The 6,668-nt window shown below is 44.2% G+C and overlaps 1 pseudogene; it reads right to left on the bottom strand.

The window, feature by feature from the left end:
• Positions 1–1,557: 1,557 nt before the first annotated feature.
• LOC101995307 lies at positions 1,558–3,013 on the bottom strand (annotated as a pseudogene).
• Positions 3,014–6,668: the final 3,655 nt, after the last annotated feature.

Below are 6,668 nucleotides of genomic sequence, written 5' to 3'. Positions count from 1 at the left end.
TTTTTCATGTTCACATCTGGGATATCAAACATAATGTAAATAGGGTCCAATCCGAGCAAATATATCTCATATACGTTATCAATAGTGATTACAAACCTTAGCACCAAATAGGAGCTAAACACATGTTTGATACTCAATTTACTGCAATCTGTGTCAATAAAAATATCAGCTATTAGTGAGTGTAATTGTGAAAGTTAAAGTAAGAAAATTAAAATGATCAGCTATTTATTTAACATGATTCTTACAGATTTCTTGTAAAAATAATGGTAACGACATGGTATTTATTATGTATAAGGTTTGTCAATATAACCAACTACCATTGACTACTAGATTTCAGATGCTATCGATGTACTTGTCTTCATCCTGGAGGCTGAAAGTCCGAGATGAGTGTACTAACACTTTCAAGTTCAGTTGAAGAGCTTCATTTCTTATGCAAACTACCAATGACCCTCTTTTTCTCTATATGTCAGTAAGGAATTAGAGACTTATCCACTTATATAGGGAACTGATATCATCCCTAAAAGCTCAAAGACTTGCAGCATGGCAGAGTTAGTACATCACTTATCATACAATCATGAGGAATTTAATGCAGTTCCAGAACCAATGAAAATGAAGTCAGCTACAATCTCTTTGATTGAATAGTGACTTGGCTGCAGAATAGGCTATTGAAATAGTGGAACAAAGTTTGTGAGAATAACCAACTGATATCTGATTTGATTTAAGACCCACTCCATGACATGAAAATCATGCCCAGTGTTGCTCAGGTGGACAAGAATATGAGGCCAGATAGCAATGAAACTAGAAAAACAAACAAACAAACAAACAAAACACAACAAATCCTACTATTAAGCTCAAGAAAAAAATGACTCCAAATGACATTTGACTATTAATATAGATGGCCTTTCTCAGCTAATCATCAGAGAAACTTCCTCCTGCAGTTGTGTGGGAAGTCCTTCTATATATGCGCTGCTTTTGTTGAGGCAGGCCTAGGTCAGGCTGTGCCGAGTCACTCCTCTCCAAACTATAGTTAAGATCAGGAAGTTACCCTGGGCCTCATCACACTCACGTTGGCAGGTGACCATGGCTGATGACTACTCAGATTCTTGGGAGTTGATCTCCTCATCTCACACACAGCATCAGATCTCCTCCACTGCCTCAGGGAGGCAGCAGCATGAAGGCCAGCGGAACCCAGTAGGTGTAGAGGGTGCCGAGTCTCATCTCAAGGTTGAAAGCATCCCACACATAGCCTGCTGTCAACCTGCTTTTTGTAGTGCACTGGCTACAGCGAGATGCTGTTTCTCAAAGACCTCATCGCCTGTGCATCAGCTTCTTCGCCTAGCGGGAAGTAAAGGTACAATAGACCGCAGGACTGGGACACAGTGCATCCTGGTTAGCATCCTCAAGGGATGGAGAATCAGCCCTGAGGCAGAGGGTAGAGAGTGGTGAGTAGACATGAGCCTGTCTCAGAGATTTAGCCCTCTCTCTGAGTCCAAGCAGCGGACAAATGGGTTCAAAGCAGGAGACTTACCCCACTGTGTTTTTGTCAATAGCTCCTGCCTAAGGTGGTGGAAAAGGAGGTGACAATGAGCCAGCTCTCAGCAGCTGCCTCACGGCCCTTAAGTTTGGTGCCTCCCCTGCATCACAGCTTGGAAGGCATGTGGACTGCTGCCCACCTTCCCACTCCTGCATGGTCTTCTGCAGGGCTCTTGTCTTCTCTTTGTCCACTTGGACATAGTCTGTCTTTTTATCCCATGTGACAGATGATGTGGATGGCTTGTGGTGAGGGCTTGGGGAGCCTGGCTGAAGGTCCAGGGCTAGGTATTCCATACTGCCAGTGCTCTTCTTCAGAGCTCGTCTATTGGTGCTGCTGGGAATGGGTGATGTAGCTCTGGAGTCGGTGCTAGTGATGCTTTGTGTGGAGATGGGATGGCAGTACCAAGACTCGGGGCTAGGGGACTTGAAGGGGAGCTCATCAATGACTGCATGGTGTCTCTGGTCGAGGGGTGTTGGCTGTGCTTTCCAGTCAGGCTTGAGGTTGTGAATGACCAGGGGTGGCTGGTTCTCATTTCCGTGGCTGGAGCCTCTATGAATAGAAAGGGCAGTGAAAGGGTAGCCAAGGGGATCGAGGTGATGAGGCCCTTGGTTGATGGGAATGTAGACACTTTGAGAATTGTCCCCTGCTCATTCCATAGCCAATAGGGAAAAAATAAAAACAACAACAACAAAAAAAAAAAAAAACAACTATGCTTAGGAGCACATAGTTGTCATCAGAGCTGGTATTGTCTGATTGGCTCATGACAGTCTTCCCTGGGTATTTGGAAGACCAACCAGCATTATGTCCACTTCATTGCCCATTGCAGGGAGAGTATTGTGCCTGGGGATGGTAGCAGCTACAGATCTGCTATTGTCTGACTGACTTGGCTTGGGGGGCCAGGGTGGGGGAGCTATGGTTGAGTCTCCAGAAGTTGCCACTGTCATGGCATTGTTTTTCTTCTCGAGTGTGAATATTCTAGAAATCTGGTAGGCTGAGAGAGGTGTTGTTGGAACATCAATATTGTCCACTAGGACGTCTTCAAACTCTTTACACAGGGTGTCACTGGGTGTCCTGATGGTGTACACTACCTCATTATCTGTCTCGGACTCAGTGAGGCTCAGTGAAGCCAGACTATGAGTGACTGTCTTTGAATTCTGTATTGTGTCGGCTTGGCTTGGGAAGGCTATAGAAGCCAAGCCAAACTGGATTTTTGGCACCAGGGACCAAGCAGTGGCCCTTAGGATTGGGAGTGAACCTGGAAAACATCCTGTCTGAGTTTTCATCTCTGTAATTAGGATGGGCAGCTTGTCCCTGTTTAAATTGTACCTCATATTCCTTAGTGTAAAATGCCTTATGGTGGGTTGTGATATAAGCCTCAGTCTCCCTGAGGATGTCTTGACCAAGAAGGTTGGCAGTTAGGCCAGAGACCACGTCCCTGCAATTGGCATCAGAATCAGCCCAGGGCAGGCAGCTGGTCATCCCCCATAATGTAGACTGCCAACCCATTCCAAGTAGAGGTGGCCCTGGGACTAGCTGCCAAGAGGGGGTTCTCCTCTTTTCTGATGACCATGCAATTGGCCCTAGTGTCTCCATCAGGAATTTAAATGTTCAGTCTCCAATTGTTAGTGTCATCTTTTGTCTCAGTTTGGGTATTATAGGTATTTGTTGTGAGAGGGCCACTTGCTTGTTTCCCAGCTGCCTGGCAGCTCAGACCCCAAATAATTACACAGAAACTATAATATTTAAAATACTGCTTGGCCCATTAGCTTTGGCGTCTTATTGGCTAACACTTATATCTTAATTTAACCAACTTCTGGTCAGCTGTGTATTGCCACGTGGTTGTGGTTTACCATGTAAAGTTCCCAGTGTCTGTTTCCAGGGGAGCTAAGTGGCTTCTCCTAAACTCCGCCTTTCTTCTCCCAGCATTCAGTTTAGTTTTCTCTGCCTAGCTAAATTCTGCCTTTCTATCAGCTCAAGTAAGATTTCTTAATGGTCATCACAGCATACAGTGGGGAATCCCACATCAGGCACCATCCAGTTTGCTTTGACTGCCCTTTTCGTCTTCCTTAATGGGGCTGGGGATAGCCCCTGGGGGAGGTTAAAAGCTTCCCCTGGAGATTGGACCTATAATCCTTTACCCTTTTTGTACCAGGGGCATGGAGTGCATGGCACACCAGACTTTGCTGGAGCTGGCTGACTAACTTTAGCCTTATTAGGACATTCTCTTTTGAAATGCCCTTCCCCTCCACATGCAAGAAAGGTCAGCTTCCCCACTATAGTTACTTGCTGGAGGATGTTAACCAAGATTGCCATCTCTTCTTTATGTGTGGCCTGCATGGAGGTGCCCATAGTCCTTGTTCTAGGAGACAATGATCCACTTCCCCATGCTACGATCCCTAAACTAGCACATGCTAGTTTATGGTTGGTATTAACGCCCTCCCACACCAGCATTCAAATAAACCAGTCCCTAAGTTCCCCAGGGGGCTCTTTCTCTTAAGGCTTTTGTTGACCCTTTATATAAAGGATGCAAGGTCCTCATCTGGCTTCTGGGTGATCCCTCACACTAGGGCTTCAGTGGAACCCTCCTCAAGCTGCTTCCAAGCCACTAAACCTAGCACCCTAACCTGGTCCTGATATGGAGGGGGGATGGCCGACTCCTGGAGGCCCGTAGCATACTTGTTCGACGTATCCGATAACATTCCGTAATTGTTGGGGATAGTGGGGTTAGCTGCTTGATTACACTCAGTTTGGAATCGGCACTCTTCTCTAAAGAAGGCATCCAGCTTGAGAAAGCACAGCCCTGGCTAGATCTCTCCAGTCCTGGGTGGTGCAAGATTGATGGGCTACCCCTGGAGGATAATCTTGGCCCGGGGTGAATTTAGCCCATTTTAAACTACAGCCTTCTTCAGGTCCTTAAGATCCTGGGCTTCCCAAGGGTACCAGGCATTGGGCCGGTTACCACCTGGGTTAACATTTACTGGAAACAGGCTTGGGGCTCCTGTGTGGCTCCAGAAGTAGTCACTTCCCCTCCTAATGTTCCCTGCTGGCTCTGAAACTGGAGGGCAGAGGCGACTTCCCTATTGGGTAGGTCCCTCCAGCAGTAAGGCGGCAGGGCAGAGGGTACTTGAAAGGGGTTTGTGGCAGATCTGGAGGCAAAGGGCCCCTTGAGTGCCAGGGGGCACTGCCAAAGGGGTCTAGGTACGGGTACACAGAACTAGGTTCCAAAGCAGGATTTTGTTTAATAAAATACAGCCCCATATTTAATGAGGGTACACTCACCGGCAGACCAATTGGCCCATCAGAGATTCTTCAGTTCCTCACATGCAGCGACAGTGATAGCATTGAGACAGATTCTGTTGATCTTTCCCTGGGGCTGAGCAGGATGGTGAGTGTCGATGACCCAGACCTCCCACCTGGTCACCAAGGAGAAACACACACTGAGTTGGGAGTTTGTTGAAGCAGGTTCTCACTTTATTGTTTATATAGGGCTGAAGTAGTGGGCGGGAGTCTTGGGATGGGGTGAGGTGGAGTGAGGAATAAGGGCCAATAACGTCCTGCCATGTCAGAGGTGGCTGGGCCGAGGTAGGCCTAGGTCAGGCTGTGCTGAGTCACTCCTCTCCAAACTCAAGTTACGCTTAGGAAGTTACCCTGGGCCTCTCCAAACTCAAGTTAGGCTCAGGAAGTTACCCTGGGCCTCACCAAACTCAAGTTAGGCTCAGGAATTTACTTTGAGCCTCACCAAATTCAAGTTAGGCTCAGTAAGTTACATTGGGCCTCGTTAGGCCCAGCATAGTACAAACTCTTGTAGGCTAGTTTTGTTAGCAAACATAGTATTTTACCGTGGTCAAAATGGGATTATATTATTAAAAAGTGCGCATCACCTATACTTTTTGTCTATGCCATAGTACAAAATTTGAAGTATCAAAAATAAATATATTAAATGATTTTCAAGAATCAAATGGTCTGCTATACTTTAAATAATTTTTGTTAATAAATGCACTTTGTGTTTTTTAATAAATATTTCATATCATGAATTAAAACTGATAAGTACTATTTTTTATCCAATTACAAAATATAGTATGCAACTTTCTTATTGTAGAACATTGTTTTATAAAAATATTTTTAAGAATGAAATAAACATTTTAGAGTTCTTATTTTTATTAAGAAAAATTATTTTTCAAAGTATTGTTGGTACAAATTGAAGTATGTTTGTGTCCATAAAAGATGATTTTTGACAACATATAATTTTTTGTGCATAGACAGGAGTTATTTTTTTGAGAATACCTCTTAATAATTTGAATCCAATCACATCTTAAATAAGAACCATAGTCTCACATATTTGAAAAGTTGGTCCACATTGGTGACACTGGGGAAGGGTTTATAGCCTCACCAACTTCCTGTTGTCTTTGTCCTCTGTCTCTGTCTGCTTTGTGTTTGCAGTCAAGAGGTCAGCTCCCAGCTTCCTGGAATCACAACCAACCACTGTGGCTATCTCATCATCATGGACTTTCCCTCTTGAACCCCAAGCTAAAACAAACTTTTCAGATGTCACTTTTGTTTGGGTATTTTATCATAACAACAACAACAAAAAATAAGTGTGAAAACCTTGTGCAAACTGTGTAAAGGAAATGTAATCACAGTCCTTTCCTGTTAAATATAATCTTTCCAAGAGATTATTTGTTTTCTTCCCTTTGGAGTTGACTTTGACATCTCTGATTTTTACAACATGAGAGGTCACTGTGGAGGGGCAGACTACATGCTACATTTTTATAGGAGGCCACCTGTTTTTTCCCTGACTGATCAGACCATGAAATAAGTACACAGAAACTATATCATTTACATACTGTTTGGCCAATAGCTTAAGCATACTTCTGGCTAACTTATATCTTAAATTAACCCATCTATATTAATCTGTGTATTGTCACAAGGCTGTGGATTACCAGATAAAGTTCTTGTGTCTGTCTCCAGCAGAGCTACATGGCATCTCTTCATTCCACCTTTTTTCTCCCAGCATTCAATTTAGTTTTACCTGCCTAGCTTTGCTCTACCCTACCACAGGCCCCAAACAGCTCCTTTATTAACCAAAGGTATTTACAACATATAGAAGGGAATCCAACATCATCAAATGTCTCTT

This window comes from Microtus ochrogaster, chromosome 2 (genome assembly GCF_000317375.1).
Source record: "Microtus ochrogaster isolate Prairie Vole_2 chromosome 2, MicOch1.0, whole genome shotgun sequence".
Taxonomy (NCBI): Eukaryota; Metazoa; Chordata; class Mammalia; order Rodentia; family Cricetidae; genus Microtus; species Microtus ochrogaster.
The sequence above is the reverse complement of the archived record's forward strand: the minus strand, read 5'-3'. Positions and strand labels throughout refer to the sequence as shown.